Source organism: Dermacentor albipictus, chromosome 2 (genome assembly GCF_038994185.2).
Source record: "Dermacentor albipictus isolate Rhodes 1998 colony chromosome 2, USDA_Dalb.pri_finalv2, whole genome shotgun sequence".
Lineage (NCBI taxonomy): Eukaryota > Metazoa > Arthropoda > Arachnida > Ixodida > Ixodidae > Dermacentor > Dermacentor albipictus.
The window spans coordinates 61,342,345-61,365,691 of record NC_091822.1 but is presented as its reverse complement, the minus strand read 5'-3'; the positions used below and the strand labels follow the sequence as shown (position 1 = coordinate 61,365,691).

At 45.4% G+C, this 23,347-nt stretch overlaps 1 long non-coding RNA gene across 1 annotated transcript; it reads right to left on the bottom strand.

Annotated features, from left to right (window-relative positions):
• Window positions 1–1,836: 1,836 nt before the first annotated feature.
• LOC135908994 (uncharacterized) lies at window positions 1,837–9,427 on the bottom strand. Its single transcript, XR_010566525.2, has 3 exons — window positions 9,317–9,427; window positions 7,677–7,813; window positions 1,837–2,575 (listed from the first exon to the last, which is right to left on the bottom strand). It is a non-coding gene; the product is annotated as an uncharacterized lncRNA (long non-coding RNA).
• Window positions 9,428–23,347: the final 13,920 nt, after the last annotated feature.

The window sequence follows — 23,347 nt, the reverse complement described above, 5'->3', positions numbered from 1 at the left end:
GTGGCTAAACGAAATGAGCGGCTTGGAGCCCGTCCTCGAGATTATCTAGTTGAGCAACGAAACCATTATTAATTGCTCGCATAGCACTGTTAGTGCTATGCGAGCAATTATTTTGCAAATAAACGCTCTCTGAATGTGTACACTCTAAAAATTTTAACACCCTTAAGGGTGTAAATGGCTTGTCCCATGGGTGACACCCTTTTTGGGTGTATTGCTACACCCCAAGCCAAGGGTGCACATTAACACCCCACAAAAGAAGGGGTGTTAATATGACGTCACCTCACCTATGGGTGTAACACAGACAACCACCCTTTCAATATGGGTGTAGCATGTGACAACACCCTTCCAAAAGGGTGTTATCCCTGCAAGTATTTTAGCGTTCACTACAGCCATGTAGTTAATGGGCAGACTAGCTGTTGTGAATGCTGCCTAGCATTAGCTATGGTACTACCTTGTTCAGTATGAGCCAGAATCTGTGAGGCGTCGTCATATTGCGCTTCTGGTCCGTCATGTGGTAGCATAACGTGCGGCCCTTTCAGGCAAACAATTTAAGGTTTCGCCATTGCAGCAAGGCACACACGCCATGCTTTCGTAATCTTCCTCTGCAGTGATAGTACACTGCCGGCAGGATGCAGAGCGCAATAACAATGCGCGCTGCACTAAGGACACAGGATCTCCCGCACCTTGGTGCACCAGTACTTATAACTCCGTGGAAACAGCACACAGTCAAAAGCATAGTTACATGCATTTCAGAAATGATTAAAAACCTCCTTTTCTTGGTCAAAAATTTTCGCAACACCAGCTCGACCAGGAGGGAAAGACACCACAGCTCGCTGCTGTAGCTCATATTGAATGCAATAGAGCGCAAGCAATGCATGTATTGGCGACGGTAACAAGTGCAGTACTACAGAAGCATACGTTCGCCTGTCAAGCAGTTTTTTGCCGTTTTAAGCACATATTTTATACCTCTATTCATCAAAGTTGTCATTTATCTCCACGAGATGCTTCTACTAGTACCTTCACTTATATGACTTAAAGGTAGCACTGAAAGCCCAAGAACAAAGTGCTTCCACGTCGAATAATCTTTCAGCATTTAGGCACAAAACAGCATGTGTAGCTGTGCATGCTGTTCAATATGTAAGCATGCACTATTTTCTGAAATATACGTATGCTCCATTTACTGAGAGTGACCTGCTTATACCCAATAACTTAGTGTATTTTTCACCATGTGCTTGCATTGAATATTCTACAGGCATTGTAAGTTAAGCTACCAGAATAACAATCAGCTAGTCTAAGGTTACCTAACTTAACAAAATCATTGTAAAATTTGTGACGAAATGTCAGAAGTATTTATTTCATTCAAGAGAAATGGTTACATAATAATGTTTGCACATTTTAAAAGTAAAAAGGAAGATGAGTAAAACCATACCAATACAAAGACATAAGCACCGAATAATGGCACAGGCTTGCTCAATTAAATTTTAAGCAGAACAGTTTTTTTAAATAACCTCACTACGAACTATCACATGTTTTCATTTGAAAAGCACTGCATCTTATTATAAAGCACAAAAATAACCGGCCACATAAGTAAGAACAAGTCTGAGTGTGTCTTTAACACAAGGATAAAAAGTTGGGCAAGTTGGTACAGTAACCTGATCTTGGATTGTAGCGCGAAGTGACACGGACACAGACTAGAAGCAGACAGGATGAGCGCTAACTCTCAACTAAATTTTTATTGAAACGAAGAATATATATATATATATATATATATATATATATATATAATGTGTGTGTGTGACTGCAAAAAACCGCAGGACAGGTAAATGAATATTGAATACATAGTAGTAACATGAAGACGACAAACAAAAGCTATCAGCCATCAACTGCGTGGCAAATCTGAGTGCAAGCTATTCTCTTATCAAGTATACCTGTAGGCATTGCGACCAATGTGCTCCCAAGATGTATCAGGCATTAGTCATTGCAGAGTTGTAAGGACATGACAATCCTAGGATGATTATGTTCTTGAGGCTTTTTTCCCCACTTTCCATCTTTTGAAACATGTATACTTTAGTCTTGAAAACAAAAATGCTACAACTGGCGTGTGATAAGTTTTGCATCTTATTTCCTAGCAGCTCACTGAAAAGAGCCACGATGACAAGTTTAAATGCTGTTACCTCATCAGACATTCAAATTTCTTAAACACAAACAAAACCAGATAGGCATTAGAGTGAGCATCACTTAAATACATTACACTGGTTTAAAGTTATTGCACCACTTTGGGCCAGGTAAAAACGTTAGAAACATCAAAAATGTTAAGATTCTACGGCCAACCATGAAAACTAAATAAAAAAATCATTAAGCTGTCTTAAACGGGTACAGGAGCTTTACAACTGGCCATCTTGGTGATGGACACGCAGATAGATGAGCAGCCATTCCACTGAGACGAGAGTGTTGAGGGCTTCGCATGGAAGTCTGTGAGACACTGCAGAGTAGTTCTTGGTCCACATGAAGGAGGTTGCTTGCATACACGTCTGGGCCACCATACTGAATGCAGTGTTACCGGAACCTTTTCCCCCTGCATTGTGGTAAAAAAGCATGGTTAAGTTTATACGATATTTAATATGCAAAAAAAGAGGTGAGGCATGCAGACAGGACACGAGAGTAGAGAAGTGAACACGAACGCGAAAAACATGAAAATTTTCATTAAATTGTTTTATTAGATAACATTTTTATACAGTGTGTCATTCATTATGAGGGTTCATAACCGCAACACATTTATTATATAAGCAGGTAGAATTATCAGCTTGGTCAGTTTGTACAAGCTCGTTTGAGGCAAGAAATCGAGTTTCACAAACACAACCTCAACATTCTTGATTGAAAAAGGAACACCTTAGATGACATGCAGTCCTGTGAGTGGGAATTGCACAGTTCAAGAAAAACAAATTAGAACTCCCAGACCGATCCTGAAAAAGGAATAAGCACCTGCTACTGCAAAAAGCGAATTAATTGGTAGGTTTTAGTAGCACAAGGGCATCTTTGGCCAATGAGCGCCAAGTCTATATTGCAAAAGATAAAGTCAGTGCATTTTTACAAAGCAAATATATAAAGATGACTAATGCCTCTCTGCACTAGTTGCTTTGCTCTAGCGTGAAGTCATTTTAATGCATGCACACGTACGTACACACGCTACACCCAAGTGTCACAGCTGCAGAATTAAAATTGGGCAGCAACAAAGTCCCAACCTTTAACCATTGATCACAAGCTGTACTAGTGACTGGAGGTAGCACCAATATCGCCAATGACTAGTTGCACTCTTTCTGCCCGACGTTATGCTGCTCTTGTTGTCAAAGATGAGTTACAGTCGGCATTGAGGGAAAGCTGCCCTCAAGCGCAGCTCTTATTTTTGTGTTATTTCTAACCAGAGACCAATGAAGTAATATATTTTTAGAAAGAGAATGACACCGAAAATTGAGTACGTAAAACATTTGGTACATTTTCCGGAATTAACTTGGGGGTTAACAGCTAAAGCGGCAATCCAGACACTAGAACATGTTTTGACATGTTTGCTACCAGTGAATGCTGGAAAATATGTTGGCATCCTGTAGTTTTGTCCAACAATGCAAAAGCGATTCTTAATAACTGAGGAAATAAATGGAAAAGTATCATGAAGTACATTTCGTGAATGTAATGCAGAATTACTCAACTTCTGTTGCTATATAATCTCCACTTGATTAACCTGCACTTTCTGAACTAGTTCAGGAGGTACTGCATTTCACTACTCATTCCACCAGTTCAACGTGGTAGCAACTGCACGTTGTGATTTGTTTTACTTAGTGCAGGCTATGTACATGGCGAGTTCACAGCATTCCCTGCACTCGGCCGAAAGGCAGTGCATGTTTACGCAGCAGGTGTGGTGCCGCTTCTGCACGAGCGAGGCGCAGAAATCAGAGTTTCATACAATAATTACTAGAGGGAACTCTGACGTTAGTGTCCACAGGAGATCAAACAAGAACGGCTGTACCAGCATGGAAATTATGGGAAGTACACGGATTTGCCTAAACTTCGTCTGTTTGTCTTCAAACGGCTTTGTGACTTTGTATTCTAGTCATTTTCAACAATATACTCTGTAATAAATAAATAAACATTAAAATCGTCCGACGACAGGATTCAAACACAGGAACTCTAGAACAGAAGTCTGATATTGAAACCATTAAGCGACGGAGGCATGTAACGACAAGCGAGTGCAACGCCCTGATGAATTTATCGCGGGCATACTAGTGCCTTGAGACGCTTGGTGCCCTTCGATTTGGCTACCTGGACAAGCTCATTCGTTGCAATTAATAGCAATTGTGCGTGTTGGCGCCGTCTTCTGCACTTCGAAGAGTATAGACTGCGCTGAAATTTACGACAATAAGATTTATGTAGCGTATAATATACGAAGCCACAAGAACGTCTGAATTCACAAGCACGAATATCAGACAAATCCATGTGCTTCCCATCATTCCCATGGTGGTACGACTGCGGCGCCAGAGTTCCCTCTAGTAATTACTGTAAGAAACTATGGCAGAAATAACCGAAGTGCCTCGCATTTTGTTCTGGAGTAATAAACTAAGTTTTGCTGGTCCCATAAATCTTACTGGTCATTAATTCCAAGTTTTAGCGCAGTCACATGTCTAGTAGGCAATTGTATTTTGCATAAACATTGCAAAGCCAACTGTGATGAAAGTTCACTCTGGTAAATTGTTTATGATCAAGTAGCATAGACTACTGAAGCAATCTCTGGAAGGCAAGTGAAGTAATTTTCTTATTAGCAGCCTTTAAACAGCATTCGAGCATATGACACATGCACGTCAGATATGCAGATAATATTTCCTTGACTAAGCAAGAAGCGATGCTTCATGTTCCACCAGGCTACTTCTATCAAAGCAGTATTGGTGCTCTCTAAAAATAATGCCAATGCAGATGATCCAAATATTTTTCAGGGGCAACAGCTATGCCTGAAATCATGCTAGATTAGTTTTTTTAAACACATGCTCAGACCATGTTAGAAGTGCTTCTTAAAATCCTCCTATTTATTAGACTAGTCATATATCTGTACACAAAGGCTACTAATTAGGTCCCATGCTATATCATCTTAACAAAAACTTCACTTAGTAATACACATGCTGTGATAAGATTTGAGACCACATTGAGATGCTGAACAAGGTGAATTCATTATTTTTAAAATGAAGCTCCTGTTCTTCCAAACGAGAAGAACGGATACTGAGGGTCAAAATTTTTCTGAATCACAGCTGGAAGATGCCAGGGAAGGCACGTGGAAACTTATTTGTAATTTTCTATTTAAATGTAGAAATGATAAAAGGAAATGAAAATGGTAAAAAAACAGGCATGGGGGGAGAACGAACCTACAGCCTTTGCATTAGGCATGCGATGCACTAACCACTGTGCCACCGAGGCAGCATTCAACCGTCCACAATGGCCCCTCAGATTGTCGACCCTCGAACACGGCTGTAGTACCACAGTGGTTAGTATATCACATGCGTAATGTGAAGGTTATGGGTCCGTTCCCCACCAAGAGGTGGATATCTTTTAATCCACTTTCACTTACCTAGAATTCATCATTTCTATACTTCATATAATCAACTTAAAACATGTTCCTCTATGCTTTCCTTGGCCTCATTATCTGCTGGCTTCCAGTTCCGTTACTTCCAACACTTATACATATTCTAATCTGGTAAGTAAACAGTTCTGTATGATGCTGGAATGCAATATGAAACATTATTGCAGGGCCGTGTTATGTAGAATGCCTTACATTGCCCAGGCAAGGTGTATTTATGTCAATCTGAAAAAAAAAAGCAATTCCCACTCTAGGCAGAAATGCTGTGTACTGCTGTGTGCAACAGGGTTTAACGAAAACAACTTGTTCAGAAATAAAGCCACCAAACAACGAGGAAATATGTAAACTAGATGAAAATTTGTGCAGTTGCATCTTAAAAATTTAGCACAGCAACAGATGTATACATAATGAAGGAAGCGCGAGGATGGTTTATTTTGGACACACGGGGCAATATACTTGAAAGATGCATATGAGCTTACATGGGGAGAAATATTGTTTATGTAGCAGCTAAACTACGAACAGGCCTAGAACACACTGATGCAAGGTGTCGAGCATGTAAATCTTATCATGCCCTTAAGTGCAAGAAACATGGCTGTTTCTCATGATTTGCTACATATGGCTGGCTCACACAACTTAGCCACTTCTATATATGCCTTGTAATTACCAGGTGGTCTGTATGACATGTGCAAGCTTTAAATATGTACAAGTGCCACGTAGCTGGACAGCACCAAGGCAATGTCGTTTGCCATCGTTTTGAGGAAGTGAAACCAATTCTTACATTTCTTCTAATTAGTTAATTAGTTAGTAACGATTACTTAACTGCTCAAATATTATATTCAAAGCAAAAGTGTCAGTGCGAAAATTGTAGAGCATCCTGAAAAATTCCCAATCCAGCTTTCTACTGCTCAATAGGTGCAACAAATTTTTCTTTGAAGCTATAAAGAAACCAGTGAACACATGCAAGAAGTGCCGTGCAACTAACTGCTCGTGCACCTGAACACCATTTGGCTCCTCCTTTCATGCTTGAAAAAAACTTTTTGAAAAGAATATTTTAGAAATTGATTAATTATTATTGACTATGTTTTAGGCAAAATGCATGAAATAGTGTGACTGCCACCGCCATTTTCGGCGACATGAATTGACTCCATTTTCATGTCCAAATCCAGCTATACATGGTGCGTGTTTTGAGCTGGTTCTGTAATTTAGGCTGGTTTTGACTAATTGAAGCTTCGCACTTTAATAATGGAGTCAGGTTAAAAAGAAATTGGTACATAAACGGCCACTGACAGTACTACATACTCCTTTACCTTAGTGCAAAGTGCTTGTGAGCCAAGAAGTTGGTAGTTCTAAGCAGTATTTCTCATTTTGACCTGGTGTAATAGCCCACTTACTATGATGCCATGCTGCTCAGTCATGCTGGTCCCAGCTTCAATCTAGGCCATGGCAGCTGCCCTCCAATGAGGGTAAAATGCAATACCGCTTATGCACTTAGATTCAGGTGTACATTAAAGAAGCCAGGTTACCAAAACTTTAGGTTTTGGGATGTAAAAGCCCATAATTTAATTTTAAAATCTAGAAGTGCTTTATTAGGAGCAGGGGCATCATTTTGAGCTTTTACTGCACTGCCATGGCACCAAGAAGCTCCAAGTAAATAAAAACAATTTCTTAGACAATGTACATATCTTGCAAACATTTGCAAACACTGCTCTGCATGCACCTCCGTTGCTGTTATATTTAGATCCGTATGCCAAGGCGGGCTATGATGTTAGAACATGTTTCAAATTTTTTTTACCGCTTTAAAGTTGTTGGTTATTTTGCATCTCACTGTGTGTCGAACGCACATTTCAGTGCATCAATTTCTTCAGAAAGTGCACTCCTCTTTATTTATTTGTGCATGCAAAAAGGGTTCAGAACTGCTTTCTGAAGGTCTGTATAACAAGCAAAAAACAATTCTATGTAGGCTGCACAAAGAGAAAGGATTGGTTTGTAAATATGTTATTTAGTTCTTAAAAAAGAGGCAGCTGTCAGTATTCTGTTCCAAAGTAAAAATTGCCCCTACCTGGCTTTGCTTCATTTTCCAATGTTGATGGTCCATTCGGGGGCACTCAACTGATAGGCTGCACTTTGGCGATGTCGGGTGTGCTGTCGCCAGGCCCAAGGTCGATCGACATCCTCACCAAAAGTAGAGTCCAAACGCTATAAAAGAAATATCTCATCATTTTGCTATCAGTTTTGTCATCTTGCGTGTTTCACACACGGCCGTCAGTGAAATATTTCGTCACTTGGATACTGAAAGAAATTCAAGATTTTTCTGGCAGCCAAGCTGATGATGATGATGTGTGGTGTTTTATGGCGCAAGGGCCAGGTTTGGCCAAAGAGCGCCATGACAAGTGGTAATGTTGACGATGTATTATGGAAGATGTGACTTGGCTGTAAACTGGCCTAAAAATTGTCGATGTGAAGTGCGTAAAATCTACGTGCTATAACATTATGGTGATGACTAATGACAAATACTATTAACATTAAAATCCATTGTGGAAGAATGATGCAAAATAGAAAATATATAGGATGGTAAAATTACTTGGAGCACTGCTGCCTCGCGGGAGCCCTTGAAACACAAGGGCCTAGAGGCATGTGCTATACGAAAGAGCTATCACAGCGGCATCCTCTGAAGAGAAGGTGGCAGCCAAGCTGAATACACAGTAAATGGAGAACATTAAAGAGCAGATGCAGTTGTCACATTAGATTGATCAAGTACAGCAGAAATGGAAAATAAATCAGTGATACTGTGTCTGTTGGCTTTGAATGCAAGAAACGTAAAAACAGGGCCTTGCAGCCACGCCACTTTGAATTTCCCGCGTTTGCTACACCTCACAAGTTTGGCATCGTCCGGTACTCGGGGATAGTAACCGCTTAAAATCAAGATGAATGAGCGTCAGGATAAATGAACAGGATACTTAACCGGGCAATATAGGCGCATAAAACAACTCACGTAGCGAAGCTACTGTCAATTACCCGATGACGCATCTTGGGGCGGTGCAGTTTGGGCGAACAATTCAAAAAGGAATGCGAGTTTCACTTGTTTCACGCCTACTAAGCTAACACAGAATTTGAGTGTCTTACTAAACTATACTGGATATTTACGCTCCGAATAAAACGCTGGAAATTTTGTTACCTCACATTGCATACGTATGAGTGAAGAAATTGCTTTTATTGTGTTCTACCGGGACGGCACGCCGCAGCTACTACTCTCATGCAACAAAAGCATGAAAGTGGTACTCGTGACACCGAAAACAAACATATACAGCGCCAACGTTACGCCCCTTAGAGTTGGAACTAAGCACGATCAAGCCATTTAGTTTTCTAGCTTTCATAACGCCATAAACACGACCAAACATCGAGCGAAAAAACTCTGCTCTCGAAAATTATTACCGCTTCCATTTATACACCTATCACTGCCACAAGCAAACGTCAATGGGCTAGCTATCCACAAGCCGCAGATTAGACTGACAGCAACATATTACGGTAACGTAAAACAATTTCCACGCTGACTTAGCAGCCGCGGTGTGCTCTAAGTGCCAAAGTTCTCGTTTGCCGCTCGAAATTCACACCATGATCACGGGCACTGCATCTTTCACATGAAATATTGCACGCTTTGCTCCGGAGCTCAATAGGAGGGCGAAACGCATTTGCACGTACCTGAAATCCGCATGCCGGAAACCCGTCGACGCTTCCGAGAACGGGGCGCACAGTCATACACCCGTACGGCGGCTTGACTTGGACGTGAGGCACTTCTATCAAACATTTCACGTGCGACATGTTTCACACCGATTGCGCGAGCACCAGAAAATGACGCAGGCCGCATTGCGACGCCCAGCAGACGTGCAGCCACCGATGAGCTGTGCGCGCGGATTGCAGAGAACAGAACCATACAAAACGTTAGGCGCGAGAAGATGGCGGCTCTCGTTGCGGAGACGACGCGGACGAAGCAATGACGCGCGAATGAATGTTGCCAACAGTTGGTTCCGCGTTATGCCGGCGGTGGTGGCTTTAGTGGCGTGTGTTGCGGCTGTCTAATTTTTTATTTCTTTTCCCCAAACAGTATAGCTAAGATCAGTTCTTTGTTTGAATTTTTAGTTGTGTCGTTTGGCATTATCTTTGTCTTTTTATGCTATTAAGCGGCCAATTATGGCCTCTCAGGTTCGCGTGCGCCAGCTTCGCGCGCAAATCTCAAAGGCCATAAGACAACTCGTTAGAAAATGCCGTTATTGTCATTGTTAACGCTTCATCATCCTTTCTTCAACTGAGATAGAAAGGTAGTGTCCCTTTTCCTGGGGTTGGGAGGGGGCGATCAAGACGGCATCGCTCAGCGGAGGGTGGGGGAGTAGATTGGTGTTGGTTCTTATCGCGAAATTCGCGAACCCTGCGATTTTTTTTTATAACGTAAGCATTTCTATACTTCCCCAACAAGAAAAACCATCCGTCCGTCAGTCCGTACCGCACGATATCTTTCAATATAGAACCCGCAGCAGCGAGTGAATTCACCTTCGTGCTAGCTCTCGCTTCAAGGCTTCAACGCGACCGAAGCGGCGAGGACAATGCGCTCACGAAGCTTTCAGCTTATGCCGCACTATGCGCTTTTCGCAGATCACTTTCAAGATAGGTGTGCGCGCGTCTGTTTTCAAAGCGAAGTAAACGGTGAGAACACAGCGCGTGAAGTTTTCAGCAGTGGGCACACTCTGTCCACAATGCAGTTCGCTTTCAAGATGCGGTTCGCGCGGCCGTGCCACAAGCAGCCGCCGCCGGAGAACGGTTGATAATGGTTCGTCGCGGATGAGGAGGGCTAAAGAGCGATAACGGCTCAAAACGAACGGAACGTCACCAGCGCGCCTGGCCCCGCCACCTGCAGTACTTTGCTTGCGCTGCCGACGAGAGCAGCCCGTGTCGCCGCAGCGCTGGCGCTTATACTTGTCGGATCAAGTCTCATAACATTGATAACGACATGGACTGCGTGTAGATGAGGAAGAGTCACAATGCTTACGCACACTTAGACAAATCCAAGAGGAGTTCATGGGTGATTTTTTTTACCGGAAATGTACAGTCAGCGGTGGGACCCAGAGTTGACAATGCCTGTAAGAGGGGTGCCAAGCTTTTTTTCTTTTGTGAGAGTCTTGCCCAGCTCCCAAAGATCTGCTCAAGCTAAGACTTTCTGATGGCTGTATGTGTTTTTTTTTATTATCGCATGCCCTCGAACCGCCACGAATCCTACAGTGTAATGGCATTAATGCAGTATTCACGTCCAAAGGGAAATGCAGCCGTTAATTGGGCTGCCTAAGGTTTGCGGCCCGGCGGCGGCTGCCCTCCCGTCCCCCGTTTCCGTTGACAAGTTAGGGGGAGGGGTCTAGAGCAATCTTACACCCCCCTCCCCACAGTGGCGTAACCAGAAAATTTTTTCGTGTGAGGGGGGGGGGGGGTCCCAATTGACCGTGGAGGGGGAAGGAGCGGGGCCATTGCCATAGCAGCAAAAATTTTACTTTTAGTGAGCGTTACAAGTGCCCGGTGTGCCCCACTTGGCTACGCCGCTACTAGCGCCCCCCCCCCCCCCCCGCAATCGACGGAAATCGAGCTATCAGAACGTGCATGACACGCATGCATGACATAACATGAAAGACATGCCGCGAAGCTAGCATGGATGTCGTCATATCATCATCATCATCAGCTTATTTTGACGTCCATCGCAGGACGAAAGCTTCTCCAGCGATCTCCAATACCCCTGTCTTGTGCTAACTGGTTCCACGTGTTTTCAAGTTTCCCGATTCCATCACGTCCACATTATTCTCTGCCGTCCTCGACTGTGCTTTCCTTTCCTTAGCACCCATTTTGCAACTCCAATAGACCAGCAGTTCTCTCCCTTACGCATTGCAATGTCTGCCCAGCACGACTTCTTCCTCATAATGTCAACCAGTATATCAGCTATTCCCGTTCGCTCTCTAATCCACATCGCTGTCTTCCAGTCTATTATCATCATGCCTAATAATTTTCATTCCATCGTTCGTTGCACGGTCCTCAACGTCTTCCCAAGCTTCTTTGGTAACTTCGAAGTTTCGGCCCCATACGTTAGTAACGGTAGAAAGCAATGGTTAGCAGTAAGCTCCCTGGTCATGATTTAGTAATGCCTGCCGTAAGCTCTCCAGCTAATGTTTTATTTTTGTTAATTTCCTTGAGGCCTTCCTTGAGGCCTTAATTTCGCAGAGGCCCCTGCGAGTAATTAAGCTCAATAAACGTATTTCTGCGCAGGTTCTAGAGGCTGACTGCCGACCATGACATTCGTTCTCTCGCCACGCTGCGGAACATTACTTTTCTCTTCTGCATACTAACTCTCAGTCAGACTTACACTTTCTTCGACATGTTCCTCAAACGTTTGTTGCAAATAGTCTGCAGTGTTGCTGAGTATGCCAATGTCATCTACGAACCGTAAGTTGGTGAGCTATTTACCGTTAGCCCTCACTCCTAACCATTCCCAGTCCAACTGTTTGCACACCTTTAAGTATTCAGTGATAGCATTGTAAATATTTTGCTATTGATCATATGAAGCCTTTTGCAGATTTCTGGCTATGCAAAGTCTGCGCGTTAGTGTCATCCGTTCAATATCAACATTCGTGGGAAACTTCATTTTTGACCACTGTTCGGAGCCAGTGCGCTGCTACCTAGGTGCCCCGATCTAATCATTCCAGCTACCTGATTCAAGCGCAGGTAGCGCGCGTTTCATGTACAGCCAATATCAACGCCTTAACTGGCAATGTTCATTCATCATATACTGTAAGCTTGTTCACTTACTCCCTTATAATTAGGGTGTAAATTAGAAAGACTGGGGTGTTCCAAGGGTGTTTTCTTGTTGAACACCCTTTTTCGTTTAAAAAGGGTGTTTCAAGGGTGTTTACAAGGGTGAAAAGATGAATACACCCGCATTACACCCATAAGGGTGTGAAAATTTTTAGAGTGTAACTGACGGAGACCAAGCACGCCTGCAAGATCGAGCTGGCCTCATCTAGCCTTTTGCAATATTCTGATCAATGTGACATTGCTTCGTGAGCATGTTCCTTTGGCGAGTCCACTTTCGATTTCTATTCACGTAGATTTTTCTAAGGCAAGCAGTTTAAAGCTTTAATGTCAATATATCATCGAACGCGTGCCGCCGAAAGTTTGCTGGGCCGCCGAAGCGATGCATGACGCAATGATGGTGTAGATTTAGCGCGTCGCTGGTATCAATACAATGCGCTGCCGCTGAGGAAAGGACGCTAACGAAGGTGAACAGCTGGGCATCTCCTCACGGAGCTGTGCCCATGATGACGGTGCCATATTGACGAAATTTGAGGCGGCAATCTTGACATCTCGAGTGCTTTTTTTCTAACACGCAATATTTTTAAGTCGGCGCACACCATCAACTTCTTGTAAGGGATGTGATGTCTGCACTCCGCTTAGAATATGCTCTCTTTTGACAGGGAAGGCGCCGCCATCTATGAGCCGTGAATAGAAGTAGTGCATCGTGACATCAACGAGCGCCGACAGCGAGCGCTTCGGCTGTCTCAGCGCAGAGGAGGCTCCGACGCATGCAGTGTAGCCTGGCGTAGGCGGTGTAGACCTTCTGCTGAGGTGACTACGCAGTTTCCGCACATGGTTTGCCTTTCGCGTCCGATTAGCTTACAACGCCTCGTTGCCTACGAAGTGCAGCTTCAACATTTATGAGCAGTGCTTAGACGCAGCCTACTGCTTCGCTTTTGGTGGCACCGACTAAGGAAGCTGCTGCGCTAAGCCGCGCAAAAAGGCAACGACGTCGATGGACGAATCTCTCTTCGGTCCGGCGAGAGAGAGTCCAGTGCGAAGCAGAACGCCTTCGCGCGTTTGTGGTGCGCGCTGCGAACTCTGCCACTCGCAGTCCTGAAGCTGAGCGCGTCACAACTGGCTGCCCGATAAACACGAGCCACACCAAAATGCTTGTACCTTCGCCGAAGCGACTCCGCAGCAGGACGCCGCTCGCCAACGGGACGCCGCGCGCATAGCAAAGTTGCAGCGCGGCCATCGACCCGCAAATCGTGCGCCTTTCGCTGCAGCGGACCGTGAGTTCACGAAGCAAACATGCCGAAGCTTCTGTGAAGACACGTTTCACTTTCGCGTTCTACCGATTCCCATGAAAGAAGGATCAATCATATCTTTTTGCGTTGGTTCCTCTTTCATAAAGAGATAACGCTGTAAATGCAGCACGATTCCTCGCGCACACGCACAGAGAGAGAGAGAGAAAGAGAGAGAAAGATACGACACATGTTCGTCTACATACTGGTGGTGGTGGTGGTGGTGGTGGTGATGTTGAAGCAGGCGGGGTTAGCCTGGCATACATAGCCGGCAATTGTTCCGCCTGATCCTCCTTCGAGTTGAGATCAGGGGTGTGTCACCAGCTGTCGATGAGCCCCGTGTCTCGCAGGAAGGCTATCAGCAGTCGTTGCGCTCTCTTCCTGCACGCCGCGGGCCCTCCGGGGAAAACAACGTCCTCAAAGGTCCTGTGCGTGAGACCGCTTTTTTGTAGCTTGTCGACCATCGCTGTTCTTTCTGTGTCGAACTGCGGGCATAGCCAAATGAAATGTTCGATGTCGCCAATGTCACCACAGAAAGCACAGAGTGGGGAAGCGCGAAGCCCAGTCTTGAATAACCAAGCTGGGGTGTACGCGGAGTCGGTCCTGATGCGGTATAAAAGCGTCGCTTGTTCGCGTGTAAATCCATGAGTCACACAGGGTTCGTGTGGATTCTTGTGCATCTCTCTAAAGTGAAGGCGGATTGCACCCTTAGAGTTTTGAAAAGGTTTTGGAGCTTTCACTTTTGGGACACATGTAAGCGCTAGGCGTGCAAGGGCGTCAGCTTCCTCGTTTCCATCAATTCCTACGTGTGATGGAATCCACTGAAACCTTATGCTAAATCCTTTGCTCGTTAGGTCGTCAATCAGTGCCAGAGACTGCCTTGTAAATTTCTCTAGAGGTAGGCCCCGATGTAATCTCTGTAATGCTGACTTGGAATCCGTCAGCACCACGACATCACGTGCAGAGAAGGCCCGTAGTTTCCGCAAAGCCGCGGTGATTGCGGCGCTTTCTACAGTTGTAGAGGAAACCACGCGATCCAGTCGGCCAGACCATGACACATCAAGGGATGGTATGCAGAATGCCGCTGCACAGCTATCTGTTTGTGCGCACACCGAACCGTCTGTGTATACTTGTAGGTGGCTTTGAAACACAGTGCTCAAGTGGTTCAGCACAAGAAACTTGGCTTCGGCAGTTGAAATGGTGCGTTTCGTCGGTAGGTGGGGTACATTAAGGCTGCAGGTAACGTCCGGAAAAGACCATGGCGGGTCAAGGCGGCTTTGTTGAGGCCATTGCAGTCCTAAAAATCGGAAGGTGTTCAGCGCCGCATGAAAATGTGAGCGAGTTCTTGCTCTTAGCCGTCGGAGAAGCGCCGTGCCAGCGCGTGACTCGCCCAGCCTTAATAGCTGCGTCAGCAAGGCCTGAGATGCCAAGAGGCGGAGTGGGAGAGACTCTGCCTCATTAGTGACTTTCTTGTTTGAAGCCGCCGTTGGAACTCCCATTGCCCGTCTACATACTCAGTCACTCGCGCCCACGCACGCACACACGACAAAAACATATGCACGTACACACACGGACATTTACGCAAACACGAACGTGCGTATGCTGGCGCACGCACACACCCAAATGCAAGTACGTACGCACGCTCAAGACGTGCACACGCATATACACTCCCCCCCACTCCGTGCTGCCTCCGAAAAACATGCGCGTGCAGGCTGTCTGAATAACACTTGCTCTGCAATTGCCGTTCCAACTCCACCTATATTAACTTGCTTTACAGCTTAAATTTGGCGCTTCTTCAAGCCAATGTTCACTCTGCCTGAAGGGTGTAAAACGATTTGGCCCTGTCGTGTGACTTCACCGCCCATTACTGATCAAAACACTGCTTTAACGCACCACCGTTATTTTGACTAAGTAGCATAAATGCACATGTTAGAAGAGACTGCCTTCTTGCCGCAGTCAGTTTAAACTTGTAAAATTATCGGGTTTTACGTGCCAAAACAACGATCTGATTATGAGGCACGCCGTAGTGAGGGACTGCGGAAATTTGAGCTACCTCGGGATATTTAACATGTACCTAAATCTAAGTGTACGGATGCTTTCGCCCCCATCAAAATATGGCCGCCGTGGCCGGGGTGAAATCCCGCAACTTCGTGCTTAGCAGTTCAACACCATAGCCACTAAGCAACTACGGCGGGCCAGTTGAAAGTTGTCGATACCTGGCCGATATATCGAAATATAATGTTCTAAAAATTGCGTCCATGCTTGTGCACTGCCGTGAAGTTCCACAGAATGGTGAAGGCAAACGCACAGAATTCTACGGTGTGACTTATAATTTCTTCGTCAATTTTCATCAAAGTACTGAGGCATTTTTCTTTTGTGTTTCAGAAACTGCACGACAGTGCTTCTCGTACTTATGAAGTATGGCAATAGAGAACAGTTATGAGATTATTATTTTTTTTTTATTTCGAGAATACAGTCTTCTCGAAAGGGCAGAGGTGGCATCAGCGACATTTGGGTGACGCCCTGACACAGGAGAAAATTCCAGACGTCACGTAGCAATAGTGCTAAGTTTGGTGGTGTCGCTTATAAAAAGAGTAAACAACGTTGCTGCGCACGCCTCTTCTGCTTGCGCTCGCACGCGGCAGCCGCAGCGATCACACGAACGGAACTGTGACGTCATGACCTACCCACCTCTTGAGTTCTGAAACGGAAACTGATGCGTACAAACATGTATTATACAAAATTATTTAGTGCGCTCTGGCAGTTGATGACACCTTTCTGAAAGTTTATAGCGTTTAGACTTATAATAACATGATATAAATAAAGATAAAATCTCAGATACGGTGGCAGTACTCCTTTAAATTGACCGGTGATTACAAGCGCAGCGAGTGAATGTACATCCAACAGCAGATAATTGAAACTGTTTAAAAAAATGAAGCAACATAAAATAAGATAAACCTTAACGCAGCTGTAAAATAAGATGCATGACAGATGCTTTCTGTTATATTTGCTAGTTGTCATCGTGTTCTTTCTAGAGGGTAAACAAGCTGTAAAGAAGTGGCTTTTCCCTCGAAATTTTCTTGTTTCATTCTAGGTTCATCAATGTTGTGTTGGTTTTTGTTTTGCTTCGCAATTGCTTTCTTTTTTTTGCTTGTTGTGCTTGTGTACAGTGAGCGGGGCCTCTTGTTTACAGCGCATGGAATCCGTTCCTTGCGACTTCGTGGTGTGTGGACACGATAGAAGCTAGCGGCATCTGCCTCGAGCCATCAATCTCTCACCCACTGTGTCGCCAGTTGAAACGTCGACGGTTCCAGGAATAGGTGCTGGCAACGTGTTTGTCTCTGGTGAGGTGCGCTCCTGCGTGCGTAGTCGAAATTGACCTTTAGTATTGTCGGGCGCACTCGCAGCAGCGACGAAGAACGCAGTTGTGCTCAGTGCGGCACTAGCTAGGGAACCCGCTCGGGACCGCCGTGCGCCATGCAGTCGCACTGTTGACGCGCACGCGTCGACACCGTGACATCACAATTCACGGCGGTTTCGACACCTGCCGCGGAGCGAACGCGCTTCAAGAGTTCGTATAACGTTCGTATAACGGAAAAAAATATTTAATAACGCAATAAGCAGAAGCATGTACTCCGACGTTTCAAAGATGGCTAGAGCTTCCCTTATGCGTAATGTGGCGATGCTCTATACTGACCAATGTACGGATGGAGAGACCCTAGACAGAGAGAGCCATCTTCTTTGGTCTCTTAATCCAAGGCAATGTATGTCTAAATAAATCGAAAATAAATAAATAAATAGATAAATAAACATCAATAACACCGGCAGGTATGAGCCTGTTTCTGAGCCTAGCATAAATATTGCGGTTAAGAGTGTCATTGCGATTCACTTGCAGCCAGGGGTGTAGCAACAGGGGTGGGCCGGGGGGCCGTGGGCCACGGGTGCAAGGGGCCAGTGGGGGGGGGGGGGAGGGGGAGTGGTGTCATATACGCCTGAAGACACCCCTCTTTCGCCGGCTTGACTGGGCGCAAATTGCAAACAATGCTCCGGTAGCCAGTAGCCCGAGCTCATGCGCCCGATGCGTTGCGCCGCAGAATTGTCGGCTGCAGCTCTATCAACACCCCACGAAATAATTGCACGAATGTGCGGGCTAAAAAATTTAATTCGCGATATGGCCGCTAAACTACTCGCCTTAGTGGAACGTTTCATGTGGGGTGCGCTCGTGCTGTGCGTTCGCGCTGGGAGCAGGAGACGCTAAACATACACTGAGGCGTTGTAAGGCGTTGGGGCTCTTGGGTCCCTCTTCCGTTCAGAACGCCTTCCGTTCAGAACGCGCAGCGAAGACGAACAAAGACAGCAGCAAGAGGACGTTCAACCATGGCGCCCGGCGCTCGCGTTAACGGCGAAGCGTTCGTTCAGAGCGACCTTGCATAAGTGGGGCCGTCAAAAGTCGCGAGTGGGATTCTCTGAATCGTCTTCAGGCTCGGTTCGGCCGAAGAGTTTGGCGGTGTATGACTCGGCAGGCTGTAGTCGCGGGCCCGCCGCGATGTCCGGCTCGCTTTTACTTCCCCTCTCCCGCTCGCTCCGAGAAGCCGCTGCGAAACCTGCCGTTATGTTTCACGCTTTCCTTCTTACCCTCGAAAGTTTCAGAAAACTGTTGTTGTTGTGTGACTTCATGTCACAAGTACAGTGTTTGTATCATCTGCACATAACTTCATAAAAAAAGGTGAATTTTGTAAGGATATTTCCCGGTTGAGATTCTATGAAGTTATGTCCTTTTGTGATTACTAGGAACTCGGTAGCGCGAAAAATATGGTAGATAAGTAATAACCATATCTTTAATAATTCTGTAATTAGTACTTATAGAGGAAGCACTTGAATTCGAGAATTCAGGACTCAAAGTCATATTATTACCTCAACAAAAACTTCTTAAGCAAAATCGTTTTGGGTGCTACAACCTACAGTACTTTGGCACTACTGGCGGCGCCCAGTATATGGAAGCAGCAAAAGAAATATGAAATAGTGGACCAGTGACGTTGACCCCTCATCCTCTCCATTGCGAGTGCAGACCAACAGTAGTGCAAGCTTTCGCTGGCACGGGCGTCATCGCGGCCTTTTCTTTCATTTTTTTTTTTATGGTGACGCCAAGAATCGACGTGAAGCGTGCTCCATTCTGTTCCCAATCTTGCGGTGGTACCGCAGCTCGGATAATCACGTTTGTCCGTATAACAGCAAATGAAAACAAGGCTTCATTGATCAGAATGAAGAGAACTCGTAACTGTCATAGCATTGGCGCCCGCGCAGCGGGGAGGCAGGTAGCGTTTTCTTAGAGGGTGGCGAGATCAGCGTCACTGACAAACAATTTAATTTTCGTTTTCGTTCAGGGCTGCAAACAGACAAAATACTGCGTACCATAGTGCCTACGACGATTTTTCTGAAGTTGTTGTTGGGCAAGATATGAATGTCGGGCTTCAATTTTGCAAATGCAATATTGCCGCTATAATTGGTAAATAAAACTTTAATATAAAGATATTTTTGTTACTTGTGACGTGAGCCATATTTACCGCGATGCCGCATTTGTATTGGCCGCCAAGCCTTACAGTCTGGCAGAAGATGTGCACATGGGCTTATCACACGTTATCAGTGCAGCACCCTGTGTTGTTTGGCGTAGGAAAAACAGCCTGTATATCTGCTGCATTCGCGATCGCTGGGAAAGAAAGCGAAGGAGAGGGGGACCCGGGGAACGTGCGCGGTATCCAAGGCGGCTGTACTGGTGCTGAAACCCGGAAATTGTCGATGTCGTCGCCTTCCTCGACTACATCAGGGGGGGGGGGGGAGGTGACAGAAGACCTATGGGTCCCGGGGGCCAGACGACCTAGCTACGCCACTGCTTGCAGCACTGCTATGAAGCACAAGCAAGCTTTTATGACAATCCCAACATGGCCTCCAAGCCAATCGACCAACATCATGAGCGGTGCTGGATATATAATGGAGAATATACATGTAACTAAAAGCGAATTCCTGCAGTCATGCTTTTTGTTTCAGAGAAAGCTTTTGACACAAGCACTCGTTCAGTACTATACCAACAAGATAAGCAGTCGAAAGCAATATGTGGGTCTATACGCAATCTCTTGTTAGTGTACAGCTGTTGTTACAGGTATAAAAGCAGAACGTGATGCTTATTATTTCATGTAAAATACAGAACATGAGTAGTTGGAAAATAAAACAAATTTTTGGCAGTTTGAGGAAGCTCTCACCTCCTGTATCTACCCGACATAGATGAGCGTTAGGTGACTTACCTGTCTAATGATAGCTCACATCACGAACTACAAACTACAAATATGCAAGGCATTGTCGAATTGAAAAGAGAAGCAAAGCACAGTAGTTCCGATGAATATGCGATACATTGATTAGCATAATTCATTCCATATACAAAAACAGCTACATAAGTTTTGCACAGTTTTCTATGGGATAAGAGTGAATCGATAATGAATTCTGGAGTTTTACGTGCCAAAACCTCGATTTGATCATGAGGCACGCCATAGTGGGAGACTCCGGGTTAATTACAATCCATAACACACACACACACACACACACACACACACACACGCACACAAACACGCGCGCGCACACACACACACGCACGCACGCACGCGCGCACACACACACACGCACACATACAAACACACACACACACACACACACACACACACACACACACACTAAAACCTGAGCTCGATGTGATACTGTCTTGCCTAAGTTGGTCAATTGCGAAGCTCTCCGTGTTTCACTTTTTTTCACATAAAGTATTCATACTCTACGGAAGATGCGGTATGACCTATCTTAACGGTACTTAGTTCTACTGTAGCGCACTTTCCAATATTCGAATCGTCTGGTGTTGTAGATGTGTGTGTTTTGGTTTGTATACATCACACAGAGCGGGGGCGGGGGCGTAAATAACGAGGCTTGTTTCATTTCGTACCACCTAAAATAGCCCAAGATAGTAAAAGTGGTTCAAGCTAAATAGCTATACTTCCGTAGTAAAGCAGACCCGGATGATCGAGACTGGTACTAACAATAATCTTTATTTGTTTTTCATGCGAATGCGCGTAGTGCACGCCAACGGACCCGCCGATGGACGCGTCACTGGTGGCGGCCTTGTGCAGAACACTCGGGAAAGGAGCCAGACGCGCGTGTTAGTTTGCTGCGTCGTTGATCGTACGTCTCTGTCTCATTCACGTTTTCAGAGCACGGTAAGCAACACCCATCGCATGTGTGGGGCGGCCAAAGCTTCAAGAAATGTCGAAGAATTGTTGCACGGTGGGGGGCTCAAATACCGGAAAAAACATGCCGGAGATACGGTTCTACTCATTCCCCGCAAAGCCTCATCAGCGGGAGATCACCGTCAGTCGGCGGGAAATTTCTCGTTCTGATCCTTTCCCTTGACGTGCCGGTGTTTTTTCCACTCGATCATATTTAGACGGGTAAATGACGAAGTTCGTCTGCAGTGCAGCATGCGGTTTAAAGGCATTTCGCTAAAGTTCGGAATGCTGTTTGCCGCTTCATTACCGCGCTGCGCTAGCTAGGCAGCACGATTGCACGAGCGCATAGTGTTGTATGTTAAAGCTACTGAAGCTTGCAAGAACTGAAATTGTTGGTTTTATGCGGCCCGGTAAATCCTTGCACCAGCTGTCGCGCACTTCATGTTTTTGCATTTATTTTATGCAAGGCTTCGCGCATGTTCAAATGTTGCTAGTTGCTTCATGCATAACTGTTGCTTTTTTTTCAGTTACGAGGTTTTCACCCTGCTTTGTTTGTAAAGCGTCTAAAGTAAGCTGTGTCTGTAGGAATGATACCGAGCAAGTGCTTCTTTAACAGCTTTATTCTTTTCGCCCGACCGTATCTTAGATATTGTGTTTTTTTGGGAAATATGTTCAGAGTATAGGTAGTTCAGGACGCAAATTGCTAATAGTTGCTGCATATGGTATTTTTGTTCCATATTCGCTCAAAAGTTCACCTCATGCTTTGGGAAGTCATCACACCTCGATGCTGTCTGAGCAGACTTACTACGCCGAGTGATATGTTTGTTTCACAACGTAGTGCCTTTTCGCATGTGAATTTTGTACTCAACTGAATTCTTTGTTATTACTCTTACACCGCAGACGACTAAACCCGGGTCTTGCCGCCAGTGCTCATCTACATTGGCGCTGCTTTGCCTTTAAATATATCATGTGGCATCTCTCTCTAGTAAAATTAAAAAAGAAAGGTACTGAAAAGTTGGTCAGACTTTACCTTTGTACGTTTCCAAGTAGCTCCTTTGGGGAATCTAAAATTGCAAAAACTGCAGAGGCAACAGCATAGGCGTAGCATAGACGGCGCATAGGCGTATGCAGCAGAATTGCATCAGTGGCACAACGCTAGCACGAGCTTTTATTAACCCGTGCGTTTGGTGACTTCATTGACTAGTGCACGCGTTTTGATAAATGAATTCGCTATTACTCTTCTTGAGGCGACTTTGGCTGCACTTATTCACCGATGTCACATGTATTCATCGGCGAAAAGATCACAACGGCATGTGAAGACATCGCACCATGCGGATTTGTTTCAGATAAAGTCTGCACTAACGACGGGTGCTTGTTATTGAGGTACAGAAGCAGCATTACGGCAAGGGTAGAATTGAAAAAAAAGCGACTGAGACATCGCATTACTCAACATAATTAAGCGGCTCGTTAACATGAGTTCAACTTCATGTAAATGGGGTTCATGGCGTTTGTCTGCGGGACGCACCTGGCACGTATGTGGGCCAGGTTTTCCCAAACACCGGTAACATCCATCCATCCATCCATCCATCCATCCATCCATCCATCCATCCATCCATCCATCCATCCATCCATCCATCCATCCATCCATCCATCCATCCATCCATCCATCCATCCATCCATCCATCCATCCATCCATCCATCCATCCATCCATCCATCCATCCATCCATCCATCCATCCATCCATCCATCCATCCATCCATCCATCCATCCATCCATCCATCCATCCATCCATCCATCCATCCATCCATCCATCCATCCATCCATCCATCCATCCATCCATCCATCCATCCATCCATCCATCCATCCATCCATCCATCCATCCATCCATCCATCCATCCATCCATCCATCCATCCATCCATCCATCCATCCATCCATCCATCCATCCATCCATCCATCCATCCATCCATCCATCCATCCATCCATCCATCCATCCATCCATCCATCCATCCATCCATCCATCCATCCATCCATCCATCCATCCATCCATCCATCCATCCATCCATCCATCCATCCATCCATCCATCCATCCATCCATCCATCCATCCATCCATCCATCCATCCATCCATCCATCCATCCATCCATCCATCCATCCATCCATCCATCCATCCATCCATCCATCCATCCATCCATCCATCCATCCATCCATCCATCCATCCATCCATCCATCCATCCATCCATCCATCCATCCATCCATCCATCCATCCACCCACCCATCCACCCATCCACCCATCCACCCACCCACCCACCCATCCATCCATCCATCCATCCATCCATCCA